The 19,438-nt window shown below is 49.7% G+C and overlaps 1 pseudogene; it reads left to right on the top strand.

Moving 5' to 3' along the window:
• Positions 1–2,404: 2,404 nt before the first annotated feature.
• LOC147123723 (histamine H2 receptor pseudogene) overlaps positions 2,405–19,438 on the top strand; it is a 138,195-nt pseudogene continuing 121,161 nt past the window's right edge.

Raw genomic sequence — 19,438 nt, 5'->3', positions numbered from 1 at the left:
ACCGCACCTGGAGTACTGCGTACAGTTTTGGTCTCCATATTTAAGGAAGGATATACTTGCATTGGAGGCAGTTCAGAGAAGGTTCATTAGGTTGATTCCTGGGATGAAGGGGTTGACGTATGATGAAAAGTTGAGCAGGTTGGGCCTATACTCATTGGAGTTTAGAAGAATGAGAGGTGATCTTATTGAAACATATAAGATTCTGAGGGGCATTGACAGGGTGGATGCTGAGAGAATGTTTCCCCTAGTGGGGGAATCTAGAACTAGGGGGCATAGTTTCAGAATAAGGGGTCGCCCATTTAAGATGGAAATGAGGAGGAATTTCTTCTCTCAGAGGGTCGTGAATCTCTGGAATTCTCTACCCCGGAGAGCTGTGGAGGCGGAGTCATTGAATATATTCAAGGCGGAGATAGACAGATATTTGAACTACAGGGGAGTCAAGGGGTATGGGGAGAGAGCGGGAAAGTGGAGTTGAGGCCAAGATTGGATCAGCCATGATCTTATTGAATGGTGGAGCAAGCTCGAGGGACTGATTGGCCGACTCCTGCTCCTGTTGCTTATGTTCTTATGTAAGTCAGGATGGTGTGTGACTTGGAGGAGAACTTGGAGGTGGTGGTGTTCCCATGCGCTTGCTGCCCTTGTCCTTCTAGGTGGTAGAGGTTGTGGGTTGGAGAGGTGCTTGAAAGAAGCCTTGGCGAGTTGCTGCAGTGCACCTTGTAGATGGTACACATTGCAGCCATGGTGCGCCGGTGCTTTGTCCTGGATGGCGTCCAGCTTCTTGAGTGTTGTTGGAGCCACACTCATCCAGGCAAGTGGAGAGTATTCCATCACACTCCTGACTTGTGCCTTGTAGATGGTGGTAAGGGTTTGGGGAGTCAGGAGGTGAGACACTCACACAGTACCTAACATCTGACCTACTCTTGCATCTACAGTATTTATGTGGCAGTATTGAAGTGTTTGATTCTTTACAGACGAGTCCAGAGAAAATAAATATCAGCATTTTGAATGGGATGGGATTTCTTCAGACGAAGAAGGCGCGGGTGTGGTGGAGATTCAGGTTTTGAGCCAAACGTGATGTGGAGGTGGCCGCGTCTATTGAATGCGATGAAACAGCGCCGCGTGTGGCGGTACCGTGCAAGCACGATTTCTCCTGGTCAGGCACCACATCAACCCACTGCCTCCTGATGTGTACTTGGGGAGCAGAAAGCAATGCACGTTTACCTTGCACGGTGAGATAGTGGGGGATTCAGGCTTTCATCCAGCGTTTGCCGTTCTGAAGTATGTCTGACTGGCCAGCGGGGAAAGTGGAGAGAACCGTTGAACTCCGTCTGATGAAGGAGGCAGCTTGTTAAACCTGTGGTAGGTGTTTGCCTCTTTCACTATTTAACACTGTTTGTTCTTTCCCCATCTATTTACTCCCGTGTTTTATTGCGAGATATAAAATATTCTCTTCCTCACTTTCACCCCCCCCCCTCGCGTCATTTAACAAGTCAACACACTGAGACACATCGATGAATTTGTAATACAATGAATGGTCCTGCAAACAGTTCTGTTAAAAATAAGAGTATTCAGATTTAAATAAAAACAATTGTTCAGTGGACCCGCTTTTAATTCGTTATCGATTCTTTCGAAATATATTTGCTGTTAGGCTTGCAAACAGAAATGCACAAGTATTGATTATATATATATATTTGCATAGGTGGCGAGTTAAATTTAGTAAACCATTTATACGCCAGGCATCTTTAACAAACCAGCTTCGTGGAGTTATGTTGCCTTAGATACTGAAATAGATGCTGTGCTGTCCCCACTTGCACAAGTTGGGAGGGGGGCGGGGGAGGCGCCGGGGCAAATCCAGAACAAGGGGACATAATCTTAAAAAGGAGAGCTGGACTGTTCAAGGGTGATGCCAGGGAGCACTTCTTCACACAAAGGGTAGTGGAAATCTGGAACTCTCTCCTCCCAAAAAGCTGTTGAGGCTGGGGAGATCAATTTAAAATTTCAAAACTGAGAATGGTAGATTTTTGTTGGGAAAGGGTATTAAGGGTTAAGGAACCAAGGCAGGTAGACGGAGTTAAGATACAGAACAGCCATGGTCTAACTGAAATGGTGGAACAGGCTGGAGGGGCTGAATGGCTTTATCATAGAATCATCGAAATTGTGTCTGTGCCGGCCAAAAAAAATCTATCTAGCTTAATCCCACTTTCCAGCTCTTGGCCCGTAGCCCTGTAGGTTACAGCACTTCAAGTGCATATCCAAGTACTTTTTAAATGTGATGAGGGTTTCTGCCTCCACCACCCTTTCAGGCAGTGAGTTCCAGACCCCCCACCACCCTACCTTCTCCTGATCCTATGAGCAAATTGTAAACACGTTCCATCCTTCTTCCCCCAGTTTTGCCATGTTGAAGATGTGGCTGGAGACAAACCTTTCAGCATTGTCCAACGATTCGGTGCCCTGGAGCCTGGCAGTGAGGGAGGGGAACAGCAGTGTCTGGCTAGCTCCCCAGGACATGATGGTGGGGGTGCTGCTCACCATCATCGACCTGGTCACCTTCTTGGGCAACACTGTGGTCTTCATCTGCCCAGCTGTGGAGAAGAGGCTCAGGACAGTCACTTACATGTTCATCATGTCCCTGGCCATGGCAGATTTACTGCTTGCTTGTCTTGTTATGCCCTTCAGGTAAGAGGTTTTATATATTATATTGTGGTTTTTTTTAAAGAAAAGCAAGAATGTATTATTGGGAGAAATTGTATTTTTAATATACGTTTGACAACTTCAATTTAATCCCATTAGGCTTTGGTTGTGCATTTCTTTATCCTTAACACCTACCTCTTTGACCAAGCCTTTGGTCACCTGTCCTATTATCTCCTTCTCTGGTTCGGCTCGGGCTGAAATTGTGGTCTCCTTGATGGCATACTCTCAGAGTACGCCGTCGTAATCTATTTAAAAAACCCTAGAAGTTCCCGAACTTGCGATCTGTCAAGGTACGCCTTGACAGATTATCCGAACTACATGGAAACTCAGTATTGCTGGCGCAGAGTGGGGTTATTTGCCCAACAACTGCCCAGCAATTGCCCACGCGACTCTTATGGCTGGTAAAAGCAGGCATAGGGCCTGCTTTCATCAGTGTAAGTGTATATATAATGCTTAAATAAAACATTTAAAAATCCAAAATAATACACATACACTTTAAATGAGTTTATGCAAATATTGGCCTGGATTAAGATGTTTAAAGTTATTTATCAAAAATTACATTTTTGTTGAGGTTGGTGCAATGAAGGGACTTATAAATAAAATTGCAATTCAGCACATTTAGAATTATTAGAATTCTGTAAATTGTATAATTATTTGGAGATTCCTTTGCATATTATATGGGGATTCCCTTCGTAAATTATTGCAATGGAATCCTCCTTTGTGATTGGAGGACCGGGCCCACGTGATCCCAGGGATGCTCCCGAACCGCCTGCGTCCTGGGGATCCCTGGTCCATTACGCTGCCGTTCACCTGGAGGCCCGAGACTGGAACTCTCCGCAGCCTGGACGCCTGGAGGTATGTTCGTAAACGCCTCCAACCACAATATGTCTGATTACACGGCTGTGAAGCACCTCGGGGCGTTTTACTACATTAAAGGCTCTATATAAAAGCAGGTTGCTGTTGTAATAACATTTCTTCTGTTTAGTGTGGCCACTCTCTCCATTCTGGCCGTTATCGATATCAGGATCATCCATGCATAGTATGTAACCTAGGGAAAAACGTACAAAGGGCCATTTTCTGACTCCATGCTCACAGGAGGGAGCCTAATCCATGTGGCGCGCACTGTCAAACAATTCCCTGACCATTCAAAATAATGGTCAGAAGATGGCGGGCAGTGTGAGCCCAAACTTCCCTAAATGTGCCGAGTGTCTCCAACCGTGATGACACCAGCTATCATGAGGAGCAGCGCAATGAGGCTCATGCCATAACCAGGACGCTCCTTGCGCAGTGTTTGGAGTTTTGAAGCAACAATTCTGTTGCCTTTATCACTTGGTGATGCCTTTCAGCACTCCACAGAGAACGTGGACTTAATGATAAGGGCCCCTTACAGCTGTACAAGCTCCTCCATTCACTCTCTGAGGCTCGCCACTCTTTCCCATCAGAAAAAAATCAAAAGCTGGTCTTGAGATACTTCTTGCACTTTGACATCCAGTACGCCCAGTTGAGTGTCCAGGCCCTAAGATTGCATCCACTGTAGCTGTGCCCTCAAAGACTGAGGAAGCAATGTGCACCATGCCGGAACACATTTGGGATAGCGTAAGAGTTAGCGCATAAGAGATTAGCGTGTAAAGTTAAGGCATATGGGATTGGGGACAAGGAACTGACTTGGATAGAGAACTGGTTGGCAGACAGAAAGCAAAGAGTTGGAATAAACGGGTATTTTTCCGAGTGGCAGGCAGTGACTAATGGGGTACCGCAGGGATCGGTCCAAGGACCCCAGCTATTCACAATATATATTAATGATCTAGACGAGGGAACTAGATGTAATATCTCCAAGTTTGCAGATGACACAAAGCTGGGTGGGCGTGTGTGCAGTGAGGAGGATGCCGAGAAACTCTAATATGATTTGGACAGGTTGGGTGATTGGGCAGAAGCATGGCAGATGCAGTATAATGTGGATAAATGCGAGGTTATCCACTTTGGTGGCAAAAACAGGAAGGCAGATTATTATCTGAATGGCAATAGATTGGGAGAAGGGGAAGTGCAACGAGACCTGGGTGTCCTTGTGCACCAGTCGCTGAAGGTAAGCATGCAGGTGCAGCAGGCGGTTAAGAAGGCAAATGGTATGTTGGCCTTTGTAGCGAGAGGGTTCAAGTACAGGAACAAGGATGTCTTGCTGCAGTTGTACAGGGCCTTGGTGAGACCACACCTTGAGTATTGTGTGCAGTTTTGGTTGCCTTATCTGAGGAAGGATGTTCTTGCCATGGAGGGAGTGCAGCGAAGATTCACCAGACTGATACCTGGGATGGCAGGAATGACGTATGAGGAGAGATTGGGTCGATTGGGCTTATAATCGCTGGAGTTTAGAAGAATGAGAGGGGATCTCATTGAAACTTATAAAATTCTAACAGGACTAGACAGACTAGATGCAGGAAGGATGTTCCCGATGGCCGGGGAGTCCAGAACCAGGGGTCACAGTCTAAGGATAGGGGGTAAGCCATTTAGGACAGAGATGAGGAGGAATTTCTTCACCCAGAGAGTGGTGAACCTGTGGAATTCTCTACCACAGAAGGCAGTGGAGGCCAATTCATTAAATATATTCAAGAAGGAATTAGATATATTTCTTAAGGCTAAAGGGATCAAGGGATATGGGGAGAAGGCAGGGACAGGGTACTTAATTTGGATGATCAGCCATGATCTCATTGAATGGCGGAGCAGGCTCAAGGGGCCGAATGGCCTACTCCTGCTCCTATCATCTGTGTTTCTATGTTTCTATGGGAGAACCCTGCTCCGGGGCTTCTACCTATTTGGCCTACATTAGTGGACATTTAGGTAAAACACTCCTACATCATACCTAAACCGCCACTCAAGCTGGTTCCATGGAATTAAGTGAGCAAGCCACACCCACAAGACGTTCCAGCATCCTTTGTTCCAAGGGGCCTGAATGAACCCTAGGCGGCGCAGACCTCCGCTAAGAGTCTGCTACCCTCTCTGTTGACTATCTAGGTCCACTGCTTGACCTTGCACTGTGCTACCATCACCCAGATGAGGAAGTGAATTGCAAGTGCTCAAGGACTATAGGAAACACATACCTAGCCACTTCCGACCTCCTGTGCCACTGGGACACTACCTTCATCTGTCGAGACAGTATCAGCTATGGCACAAAGGTGCAATGTTCTTTCAGACATGACAGTGCCATTGATGCAGAAAAGGCTGCGTACACTTATTGGTTTCTTATAAGACACCGTTAAACCATAAAATCCTAGAAGTTTGCAGCACCGAAGGAGGTCATTCAGCCCAGCTTGCCTGTGTCTGTGCTGATTCTTTGCTTGAGCAAGCACATGGGTGCCAATTTTGATATAATCCCTTTCACCGGGAGAGAGGCAGGTGAAGTGAACTTGCCACTTTCCCAATGAAATCAGTCAGAGGCCTGAACCATTTTGATTTTTGAGCCTCATAGAAACATTGCTAGGTGAAAAAAGACCAAGGCCCATCTAGTTTCATTTTCTACCACCCTGGTCGTCACAAGATGCTGTGGCGGAGCCACCAAAGGACTTAGAGCGGTTGTACATAATTCCTTTAACAGCAATTAAGTTACTGTCTGTGTCTGTACCTTTAATTACACAGTTTGACTGTACAATGTCTAGTTACCTTTACAGCGCGGTTTCAACGTGATGACGTCATGCCGTTAGTCACGTGATTCCCCGATGGCAGGAAGAACATGATGACGTCATGACGTCATCTTTCAGACCAGAGGATCAGTCCTCGTGGAGCCTTCAAGGAGAGCAGACCTGTATTCGATGTATTCCAGCAGTTTCTAGTTAAAACCTGTTTTGTTCCATTAAAGTTCATTGTTTTAATTGCCTGAGTCGAACTCAGTCTTTTTGATAGGAACCTCCGTTCCTACATTGGTGACCCCGACTTCTACGAACAATTTTCATGGAAGATTCATCATGGACACAAACGCCGTGACTCTGAAACTGCCACAGTTCTGGGAGCAACAACCAGATGCCTGGTTTATCCAGGCTGAAGCCCAGTTCGCCATCGGGAACATCGTCGCGGATCAGACCCGTTATTATTACGTGGTCTCCGCCCTCGACAGCGCAACTGCCTCACGGATCATCAGCCTCCTTGGTAGTCCTCCTACTGACAGTAAGTATGATACGATTAAGGCGCGGTTGCTTCAGGTCTTCGGGCTCTCGCCGGCTCATCACGATGCCTGGCCTCGGGGACTCCAAACCGTCCGAGCTCATGAGCCAAATGCTCACGCTCTTGGGTGCCGAACCGGAATGCTTCCTCTTCCGGGAGCTTTTACTCTACCAAATGCCGGAGCAGGTACAGGCTGCCCTAGCCAGATCCGACATTACAGACTGCACCGAGCTTTCTGCCGAAGCCGATAAGATTTTCATGGTAACCCAGCAGTGCTGCACGGCCACGAGGTGCCCATCCCCCACAGACGCGGTTCAAGCTCCTCCTGCAGCGGGCTGGTGCTCCTACCACGCCCGTTTTGGCGCAAAAGCATGATGCTGCCGCTCCCCCTGCACTTTTTCACCCAAAAAAAACCCAACAAAGCTCCTGCAGCGTTCCTGGCGAAGGAGGACTGGGTCTAATGGGCGCTTCGCGGTTGCGATGGCCGTCAGATCTACGGGGAAACTTCTTTATATCACCGATTCCCTATCGGGTCGACATTTCCTTTGTGACACTGGGGCGCAGTGTAGCATTCTACCTGCATCGAAGCTCGATATGCAGGCTGGGAACCACGGTTTTTCCCTCGTAGCGGCTAATGGCGCAGCAATTCGGACTTTCCAAAAGCAGCGGGTCCAAGTCTGTTTCGGCGGTCAGCGCTTCTGTTGGGAATTCGTCATGGCCACAGTCTCACAGGCCATCCTAGGGGTGGATTTTCTGTGTGCCAACAGCCTCCTCGTCGATGTCCGGCACGGCCGGTTGATCAACGCGGCCACCTTCCACTCGATTCCGTGCTACCACGGTACCACCGTGGCATGCTCTATCGCCTGCGCCTTCCCTCCTCCGGATGACTTCACTCGGCTCCTCGGAGAGTTTCTGGAGCTGACAAGGCCCACTTTCTCTTCCTCGGCCACGAAGCATGGTGTTGAACATCATATCACCACTACTGGCTCCCTGGTTTATGCAAGGGCTAGAAGGCTCGAACCCGGCAAGCTCGCGGCTGCAAAAGCGGAGTTCGACATGATGGAGCAGCTCGGGATCATTCACCAATCCAATAGTCCCTGGTCTTCGCCTCTCCACATTGTTCCGAAACTGGGCAGCGGCTGGCGGCCATGCGGTGACTACCGATGCCTGAACGACGCCACCACCCCTGATCGGTACCCGATTCCGCATATTCAGGATTTCTCAGCCCATTTGGCGGGAAATTCTATCTTTTCTAAAGTCAACCTCGTCCGGGGGTATCACCAGGTTCCCGTGCACCCGCAAGATGTCCCGAAAACCGCAGTCATCACCCCTTTCGGCCTCTTTGAGTTCCTGCGGATGCCGTTTGGCTTGAAGAACGCAGCACAGGTGTTCCAGCGCTTAATGGACTCCGTGCTCCGAGACCTACGCTTCATCTTCGTCTACCTTGACGACATTCTCATCGCCAGTGTTAGCAAGGAAGAGCACATCTCCCATTTGCAAACTCTCTTTATGCGCCTCAGCCAGCACGGTTTAATCATCAACCCGGCCAAGTGCCAGTTCGGCCAGCAGCAGATCGATTTCTTGGGACACCGCATAACATCGGATGGCACCATCCCCTTAATGACGAAGGTGGAAGCTGTTACCTCTTTCCCACGCCCGCCAACCGTCAAGGCCTTGCAAGAGTTCCTGGGGATGGTCAACTTCTATCACCGTTTTGTCCCTAAGGCGGCTCAGCTAATGCAACCCTTGTACGGGGCCCTCAAGGGCAAGTCCGGTAAGGATCCAATCAGCTGGACAGCCGAGATGGACCAGGCATTCGTCAACACCAAGAGCGCTTTGGCCAATGCAACCATGCTGGCGCACCCACTTCCAGGTGCCACCATCGCCCTTACCACAGACGCATCAGACTACGCCATCAGCGCAGTGCAAGAGCAGTGGGTCAATGGCACGTGGCAACCGCTGGCGTTTTTCAGCTGTCAACTACGGAAAAATGAAAAAAAATACAGCACCTTCGATCGGGAGCTACTGGCCCTTTTCCTAGCCATTTGTCATTTCCGGTTCTTATTGGAAGGACGTCCCTTCACGGCTTTTGTCGACCACAAACCTCTAACGTTCGCCATGGCCAAGACCGCCGAACCATGGTCCGCTCGTCAACAACGTCACTTGACGTTTATTTCTGAATTTACCACGGACATTCAACATGTGTCTGGTAAGGACAACCTGGTGGCGGATTGCCTCTCCCATGCGATGGTCCACGTGGTTCACCTGGGGATCGACTACGCCCTCATGGCTGCAGATCAGGCCTCGGACACTGAGGTCCAATCATACAGAACCGTCCCCTCTAGTTTCCAAGCGACCGACATCACTTTCCAGGCCACAGGCGCCATGCTCCTTTGCGACGTCTCCATGGGCGTTCCCCGGCCTATCGTGCCGGTCGCATGGTGCCGGAAGGTGTTTGATGCCATACACGGGTTGTCGCACCCTGGGGTGAAGGCTTCACAATGGCTTATGTCGGCGAAGTTCGTCTGGAAAGCTATGCACCTCGATGTCCATGACTGGGCTAATACCTGCGTAGTCTGCCAGAAGGGCAAAGTCCAGCGTCATGTTAAAGCTCCAGTGGCTACGTTCGCTGTTCCGGAGCGTCGTTTCGACCACGTGTATGTGGACCTTGTGGGACCGCTTCCGCCTTCTCAGGGTTATACTCATCTCACCATGGTGGACCGCACCACTAGGTGGCCAGAGGCAATTCCTTTGGTTTCCACCACTTCGGCAGATGTCGCTAGAGCTTTCATCTCCTGTTGGGTTGCCCGTTTCGGGGTACCAGCGGACATCTCTTCTGACCGTGGGCCACAATTTTCCTCGGAGCTTTGGAATGCTGTAGCTCAGGGGCTCAGCACCAAACTTCATCGCACCACCGCCTGTCATCCACAGGCGAACGGCCTTTGCGACCGATTCCACAGGTCGCTTAAAACCGCCCTTCGGGCCAGTCTTCAAGGTGCAGGATGGGTGGACAGACTTCCATGGGTCCTTTTGGGTCTTCGTACGGCACCCAAAGAAGGCCTCAGCTGAACTCGTCTATGGCCAGCCTCTCCGAGTACCAGGGGATTTCCTCCCTTTTCCCACAGAGCCATGGTCCGCCTCCCAGCAACTCGTTAGCCACCAGGAAGCGGCCAGATGCTTCGCTCCGGTGCCTACATCAAATCATGGCTTACAGAACTCCCACATGCCAGCGGAACTGAAGAATGCTGAGTATGTATTCATCTGCCATGACGCTCACCGGGATCCGCTCAAGCCCCCTTACACCGGTCCTTTCCGCGTCATCGAACCAGGAGACAAGTACTTTTCGGTCGACATCGGAGGAAAGCCGGATCACATTTCGGTGGACCGATTGAAGCCGGCTCACCTGGACCTGGACCACCCAGTCGTTGTCGCTCAACCGCCGAAACGTGGCCGACCGCCCGCAGCTGCCGTGCCAGGCCAACCAAAGCCGCCCGCCAACTCGACCACGCTCGCTGCGCCTGCTCAACCACAATCGCCTGCCAGCTCAACCACCGGTCATCAACTTCCTCTGCCAGGTTATCGAAGTCGATCAGACAGACTTGTCAGACCTCCCCCTCATCTCACTTTTTCTGTTAAAGACAATTCTGGGGGGGTGCATGTGGCGGAGTCACTAAAGGACTCAGAGCGGTTGTACATAATTCCTTTAACAGCAATGTAGTTACTGTCTGTGTCTGTACCTTTAATTACACTGTTTGACTGTACAATGTCTAGTTACCTTTACAGTGCGGTTTCAACGTGATGACATCATGCCGTTAGTCACGTGATTCCCCAATGGCAGGAAGAACGTGATGACATCATGACATCAGCTTTCAGACCAGAGGATCAGTCCTCGTGGAGCCTTCAAGGAGAGCAGACCTGTATTCGATGTATTCCAGCAGTTTCTAGTTAAAACCTGTTTTGTTCCATTAAAGTTCATTGTTTTGATTGCCTGAGTTGAACTCAGTCTTTTTAATAGGAACCTCCATTCCTACAATACAATGATAACGGAGTTGGTGATGAATCTTGGCAATGAATCTCTATCAATTAGTCTACAATACATCCCTACCTTGCAACAGCGACAACACTTCATTGGGCTCATTATCATATCCACGGTAAGCTGCCTGGTTACTTGGAGTCACTCTCTAATCATCAGGGACAGGAAATTTGATGGCTTCTCCATAGGTATGTGAATGGGAGCAGGAAGTTACAAAGTGGCATACGCACACTAAGTGAGTGAGCAAAACGATGGCAGATGGCGTTCATGGGGGGGAAGTGTGAGGTCATCCACTTTGGTACAAGAAAGACAAATCAGAATATTTTCTTAATGGTGATAGGCTAGGAGCTGTGGAGGAGCAAAGGATTTGGGTGTCCATGTACACAAATCGCTAAATGCTAGTGATCATGTACAAAAAGTAATCAAAAAGGTTAATGGGGTGAATGGAATGTTGAAATGTTGGCCTTTATGTCGGGGAATTGGAGTTCAAAAATAAGGTTGTGGTGTTCCCATGCACCTGCTACCCTTGTCCTTCTCGGAGGTGGAAGTCACAGATTTGGGAAATGCTGCCAAAGAAGCCTTGGCGAGTTGATGCTATGCCTCCTGTAGATGGTACCTAGTGCAGCCATGGTACACCAATAGTGGAGGGAGTGGATATTTAAGCTGGTGGATTGGGTGTCGTTCAAGCAGGCTGCATTGTCCTAGATAATGCTGAGCTTCTTGAGTGTTGTTGGAGCTGAACCCATCCAGGTAAGTGGAGAGTTCCATCACACTGCTGATTTGTGCCTTGTCGGCGGTGTTTTGGGGAGTCAGGAGATGAGCCACTGGTGGCAGAATACCTAGCCTCTGAGCTGCTCTTGTAGCCACAGCATTTATGTGGCTGGTCCAGTTCAGTTTCTGGTCAATGGTGATCGCCAAGATGTTCATGATGGGGTCTGGGTGATGGTAATGACATTGCATGTCAAGGGGCGGTGGTTAGATTCTCTCTTGTTGGAGATGGACATTGCCTGTGCCTGTGGCACTTGTGAGGCTCGAATGTTACTTAACACTTATCAGCCCAAGCCTGAATATTGTCCAGGTCTTGCTGCATATGGGCACGCACTGCTTCATTATCTGAGGAGCTGCGAATGGAGCTGAACATTACAGCAGGCACCTCAAAGCATTGGAGAGGTACCACCAATGCTGCCTCCGCAAGATCCTGCAAATCCATTGGCAGGATAGGCGCACCAACGTCAGTGTTCTCGCTCAGGCCAACACCCCCAGCATCGAAGCTTTGACCACGCTCGATCAGCTCCGATGGATGGGCCACATTGTCTGCATGCCCGATGTGAGACTCCCAAAACAAGCGCACTACTCGGAGCTCTGACACGGCAAGAGAGCCCCAGGTGGGCAGAGGAAACGCTTCAAGGACACCCTCAAAGCCTCCTTGAAAAAATGCAACATCCCCACTGACACCTGGGAATCCCTGGCCCAAGACCGCACAAAGTGGAGGAGAAGCATCCGGGAAGGTGCTGAACACCTCAAGTCTCTTCGCCGGGAGCAAGCGGAAGCCAAGCGCAGGCAGCGGAAGGAGCGCACGTCAACCCAAGAACCCCACCCACCCGCCCCTTCAACCACCGTCTGCCCCACCTGTGACAGAGACTGTAGGTCCCGCATTGGACTCATCAGTCACCTGAGAACTCATTTTTAGTGTGGAAGCAAGTCATCCTCGGTTCCGAGGGACTGCCTAAGAAGATACATTGCGCTATCATCAGCGAACATCCACACTTCTGACCTTACGATGGAGAGAAGGTCATTGATGAAGCAGCTGAAGATATTTGGGCTGATACAGGAAAATGTATTTCCTGTCCCAGCAATAATTTACTTCCATTACTGCTGTCTGTGTCGAGACTGATACATGTGTTCATGTATTCACTCTCTGAGCCTGTTTAATGCTATTTATTAGTATATACAGTAATTTTGCTCAAATTAGAGAAACAGCAGCACAACAATATTTAATTGGGGCAAAGTTATCAGAAATAATGACAGAGCAACATGACCTACATTTTGAAAAAACAAAACCAACGTTTGCTGGGAATGTGCAGCAGGCAGGTCACTCAGTCCCACCTCAAACATCAATCAAGCTTGTCGCTTTCAGAAGCTGCTGGGGCTTGTCACAATAAGCCAGCATCTTTAAATTTCAGTTTTCCAACATTTTATCATCTTAATAGAAGAATTCCCTCACAGAAGGGAATAAACAAAACTTTTGGATTAAAAGTTAAGGAAAATAAAAGAGAAAATTGGATCAGTAAACACATTTGGAGGCAATTTAAAATGATAGTTTATGGGTAATAAGCAACTAGTGCCTGTTGTCTAATTACTTTTGCTCCATTAAGGAAGAAGCATTGGAACAATGTGATTCAATATTTGTCTTCTGCTTTTCTGGGTTAGAGGCAGGCATAAAACAGCAGATTTGCATTTGTATAGCGCTTTATCTCAAGAAATACAAAGGGATGGACGTTATGTTACAGCTGTTCAGACCTCTGGTTAGACCCCATCTGGAGCACTGCGGTCAGTTCTGGGCACCGCACCTCAGGAGGGATATATTGGCCTTGGAGTGGGTGCAGCACAGATTCACCAGAATGATACCAGGGCTAAAAGGGTTAAATTATGAGGCCATGTTGCATGAGCTCCTTGAGTGTAGAAGTGGTGATCTAACTGAGGTGTTTAAGATGATTAAAGGATCTGATTGGGTAGATAGAGAGAAGCTATTCCTTTGGTGGGAGAGTCTAGAACTGTTAGATCCGTGATTCGGAGAGTATGATGTTTTCAAATAACTACACGGATGCTGTAACTTAACAATCAACAGGTGTTTACTGGAGTAGGGTAGTCTCAAGACTGGGGGTACAGAGGCATGCTCAAGGCTTATATACAGGTGTGGTCACTGCCGGTACTACAGTATACAGGAGCGGTAAAAGTAGTTCTCTCTTAAAGGTACATACACTACAATTCCTCCCCTTTTAGATTAGCAGTACCCATAATATTCAAATAACAATTCACACTTTAACATGCACATTAAACAAAAATAGTCCATTTATAGATTCAGTCTTTGGGGCGGCTTCCTGATCCTTTCTGGATAGCGCCTTTCCCGAGGTTCTTGTTCCTGGTGCGGAGGCGATTCTGGAGCCTTTTCGTCGGTTAGTTCATCAGTTTCCACTGCTACTGGTTCGGAGGTAGATGCTACCGGTATGTCGGGTTCATTCCCAGGCACTCGAGACATGGGGTTGACTCGTCCCTGTGACGCTAAGATCTGATCGACGTGGCGTCTCACAATGTTCTCCCTGGCATCCACTGTGTACATTAATGGCCCCTGCCTTGTGCATATCGTTCCGGGTTGCCATTTCTCTGTTCGGTAGTCACGGGCCAAGACTGGTTGTCCTACATTGAAGCTCCTTGTCGGCTTCTCATTGATGTGCTGGAATTGTTTATCCTCAACATTTCTTCGCACATTTGGTCTGAGCAAATCCAGACGAGATCTCAACCTTCGGTTAAAGAACATCATGGCCGGGGTCTGGTTGGTAACTGTATGTGTCGCATTTCTGTAGGTTAATAGGAAATTGTCCACCTTATGCTGTAGTGGAATTTCATCGTCGCACATGGCCTTTATCGCCTTTTTAAAGGTTTGTACGAACCTCTCAACCAATCCATTTGTGGCTGGATGATACGGGGTGGATGTGTAATGCCTTACCCCATTCCTTCTCATAAATTTCCAAAACTCTTCGGACACAAACTGTGGTCCATTATCAGAGCAAATCTGCTCTGGCAAGCCGTTCCTGGCAAATATGGTCCGTAGGACTGCAATCGTTTTCTCTGTAGTGGTTGAGGACATTTTTATCACCTCAGGCCATTTCGAGTGAGCATCCACTGCTATTAAGAATTTAGTCCATGAATGGACCAGCAAAATCAATATGCACCCGTTGCCATGGAGAGGAGGGCCACTCCCATGGGTGTAGAGGGGCATGTGGTGCATTTTGGACCTTCTGGCATCCTGAGCAGCTCTTGGTTAAGTCCTCAATTTGTTGATTGATCCCCGGCCACCACACATAAGCCCTAGCAAGGCTTTTCATTTTCACCCCTCCCAGATGACCTTCATGAAGCTCATTTAGCACTCTCTCCCTTAACTTGGGTGGAATCACCACTCGGGATCCACACATCACTGTCCCCTGGCATACTGACAGCTGTTCTCTTCTGGATGAGAATGCTGGCAACAGTGAGTCGCCATGTGTTGGCCATCCCCTCACCGTCAAATCATATACCTGAGACAGTGTCGGATCATTGCGGGTCTCCTTCTCTATATCCGTGTTAGTTACTGTCAATTGTTCAATTATTGACAAATAAAATATCTCGATAGGGTCCACTGCTGGTGCTTCCTCCACAGTAGGCAGTGGCAAGCGTGATAGCCCATCAGCGTTTCCATGCTGTTTCGTGCCTTTATATTCTATTTCATATTGGTTCGCCCCTAGAAAAAGGGACCATCTTTGTAACCGTTGTGCAGTCATCACCGGAACGCCCTTCTTTGGATTAAAGATGGAGACAAGTGGTTGGTGGTCAGTCAGCAAGGTGAACTTCTGCCCATGCAGATAGTGGTTGAATTTTTTTACTCCCCATACTAGGCTGAGGGCCTCCCTGTCAATCTGGGTGTAGTTGCGCTCGGCTGAGGTTAGCGACCGAGACGCAAAGGCTACTGGCCTCTCGAACCCATCTGGGAATTTGTGCGACAGCACCGCTCCAATACCGTAGGGTGATGCATCACATGCCAAACGAATTGGTAGTGCTGGGTTGAAATGGGCCAACACCTCTTTTGATGTGATCAATTCTTTGCACTTCTGGAAAGCCCGTTTACGTTCGTCATTCCACTTCCATGGTACCCCTGTTTGCAGTAGGGTGCTCAGTGGGTGTAATACCGTAGACAAATTTGGCAAGAACTTATGGTAGTAGTTTACCAGCCCGAGGAACGACCTCAGTTGTGATACATTTTCCGGTGCTGGAGCCTTGACTACTGCCTCAATCTTTTCAGGGGACTTATGTAACCCCTCTTCATCGATAACGTGGCCACAATACGAGATCTGCTTCTGGAAAAACTTGCACTTGTGGCGATTAGCTCGTAGCCCATATTCCTTTAATCTAGTGAGCACCTTCTCCAGGTTGGCGAGGTGACTGTCATTTTCGCCCGTGACCAGGATGTCGTCCAAATAACACTGGGTCCCTGGAATCCCTTGCAGGACTTGATCCATCGCCCTTTGCCAAATAGCCGGAGCCGATGCTACCCCGAACACCAGCCGGTTGTATTGGTAGAGACCTTTATGAGTGTTGATCGTGAGGTATTGTTTCGAGGCTTCTTCTACCTCCATTTGCAAGTATGCCTGGGCTAGATCAATTTTGGTGAAGCGTTTACCTCCAGATAGCGAGGCGAAAATATCCTCAATTCGTGGAAGCGGATATTGTACCGTGTGAAGGACTGGGTTCACTGTCACCTTAAAATCCCCACAGATGCGGACCTTCTTTGGTTCCCCAGGCGTATTACTCAACGACCTCTTCATTACAGGAACGATGAGTGTAGCCCACTCGCTCCAGTCTACTTTGGACAGTACTCCTGAACGTTCCAACCCTTCCAGCTCTGCTTCGACGGCTGGTCTGATCGCATAAGGCACTGGCCTGGCCTTAAGAAATTTTGGGCTTGCATTTTCCTCTATTTTAATCATTGCTGTTATGCCTTTTAGTGTTCCGAGTCCCTCCTGGAACACTTCTTTTACGTCAGTTAACATTTTTGACAGTCGTCCAGGTGTGACGTCGTCATCCTTTTTGGCCTCAACCTTCAGTGCCTGTATGGAATGCCAATCTAATTGTATCTTCCAGATCCATTCACGTCCTAGTAGTGGTGGTCCTCCATCTGGCAATACATATAGGTCCATTTTAGGTATTTCCTGGCCTTTGTATATCACTTTCACCCTTATTTTTCCTTTGGGGTAGACTTTTTGCCCCGTGTACGTCTTCAAGACAATCTCTGTAGCTTTCAAGGGGATGTGTGAAAATAGCCGCTTGTAGTCCCTTAACGTATCTGCTAGTCCCACTCCAAACTGGCAGTGTTTCGATAGCTTGCGCAGTTCCATTAAGTACTCAGCATTACTTTCGTCTTTATGCTGGTTCCGTTTGTGGAACTTAAATCTTTCTGCTATCAGCAGCGGTGTGGGGTTTAAGTGGTCCTGTAGGATTTCTACTATGCTTCCGAAATTCTTATCCACGGGCTTCTCTAGGGTTATTAGGTTTCGCAGTAAGCCATAAGTTTTTGCACCCATGGAATTTAACAAAACCAGTGCTTTCCTAGCATCTAGCACTTCATTCGCCCTGCAGTACACCTCAATGCGTTCCACATATGTCGCCCAATCTTCGACTTCATTGTCGAACGCAGAGATACTGCCACTCTTCGGCATCCCTGGGTGTGATTTAACTGTCAAAAATGGCGTCTCCCGTGCTCTCCCTTCTTCTCCGCTGGCACAACATGGCATCTCCCACACTTCCCTTTCTTCCCGCGCTCGCCCTTCTTCGCCGCTGCGGCTTCTAAAAATGGCGTCTCCCGCGCTCTTCCTTCTTCTCCACGGCTCAATGGTGTCTCCCGCGCTCTCCCTTCTCCCCGCGGACACTGTTCAGCCCTTGAGCCCTGGCTGTGCTCTGCGCAGTTTTTTTTCGTTTTTTTCTGTGCGCCTTCCCCGTTTCTGCTGCTCGGTCCTGAACCTGGCTGCTGCTTTACCCTCTTTATCTCCGTTTTGTTTTTCCTCGACGCCGCTCAGTTTTCAACCCCCGGCTGTGCCCTGTGCGCTTCACCCTCTCTCTTACCCCGTCGACGCTGCTCGGCTTTTTCTCTGCCGTCGGTCGGCTCCAGCCGCCGCTGTCCGGGAAGGGTCTGCGCTGTACCTGTTGTCAGTCTGTTGCCGGATCGTCGTGGCTGGGGAACCAAGCCCGGCTCTCAACAGCCTCCCCTGCGATGTTCACTCTCTGCCAGACGACTGGGCGGTTGCTCGTGGTCGACGCCCGTGCTTCTGGCTTCGACTTTCTTCCACCGCCCTCCCGTAGCGAATCCTTGAAGGGAAATGCAGAGTTGCAGGTAGATTCGAATCGACACTCGTCGCCACTGTTAGATCCGTGATTCTGAGAGTATGATGTTTTCAAATACAAGTACACTATCCCTTATCCGAAAGCCTTGGGACCAGCTGAGTTTCGGTTTTCGGAATTTTTTGGATTTCAGAAGGTATTATTATAAGACTGGGAAATTTGTTGGGGGTCGGGGTCGGCGGGGGGTCGGGGTCGGCGGGGGGGTCGGCGGGGGGTCGGGGTCGGCGGGGGGGTCGGCGGTGGGGGTCGGTGGGGGGTCGGGGGTGGGGGTCGGCGGGGGGGTCGGCGGGGGGTCGGGGGTGGGGGTCTGCGGGGGGGTCGGCGGGGGGTCGGGGGGAGAAAAGAATATCGGACGGGCTGCGGTTCGGGTCGGGGAGGGCTCGGGTCGGGTGGGAGGGGGGAGAAAAGAATATCGGACAGGTCGGGGGTCGGGTCGGGTCGGGTGGGAGGTGGAGAAAAGAATATCGGACGGGTTGGGGGTCAGGTGGGGTCGGGTGGGGGGTGGAGAAAAGAATATCGGACGGGTCGGGGGCCGGGTGGGGGGTGGAGAAAAGAATATCGGACGGGTCGGGGGCCGGGTGGGGGGTGGAGAAAAGAATTTCGGACGGGTCGGGGGTCGGGTGGGGGGTGGAGAAAAGAATATCGGACGGGTCGGGGGCCGGGTGGGGGGTGGAGAAAAGAATTTCGGACGGGTCAGGGGCCGGGTGGGGGGTGGAGAAAAGAATATCGGATGGGTCGGGGGCCGGGTGGGGGGTGGAGAAAAGAATATCGGACGGGTCGGGGGTCGGGTGGGGGGTGGAGAAAAGAATATCGGACGGGTCGGGGGCCGGGTGGGGGGTGGAGAAAAGAATATCGGACGGGTCGGGGGTCGGGTCGGGTCGGGTGGGGGGGTGGAGAAAAGAATATCGGACGGGCCGCTGCAGCTATCGGACGGGCGGCTGTATTGTTGGGTTCACTCTCCCGGTACCTCCTTCACACTGCCCGGCTCGGCCTGCAATCTCCTACCCAGGAGGGAACTCTGTGACCCTCTGCCCTGCTCAGCATAAGTCGTGCGCCACTCTGGTCATGTCGTGCGCATGACTTACGCTGAACGAAAAAACTTTCGGTTTTTAGAGGTTTTCGGTTTTCGGAAGTTCGGATAAAGGATAGTCTACCTGTAACTACACGGATGCTGTAACTTAACAATCAACAGGTGTTTACTGGAGTAGGGTAGTCTCAAGACTGTGGGTACAGAGGCATGCTCAAGGCTTATATACAGGTGTGGTCACTGCCGGTACTACAGTATACAGGAACTGTAAAAGTAGTTCTCTCTTAAAGGTACATACACTACAAGAACAAGGGGGCATAACCTTAAAATTAGAGCTAGGCCGTTCAGGGATGATATTAGGAAGCACTTCTTCACACAAAGCGTAGTGG

Source organism: Somniosus microcephalus, chromosome 2 (assembly GCF_052327205.1).
Source record: "Somniosus microcephalus isolate GS21.2 chromosome 2, FLI_Smic_1.0, whole genome shotgun sequence".
NCBI classification, from domain to species: Eukaryota; Metazoa; Chordata; class Chondrichthyes; order Squaliformes; family Somniosidae; genus Somniosus; species Somniosus microcephalus.
This window is presented reverse-complemented; position numbering and strand designations above follow the sequence as displayed.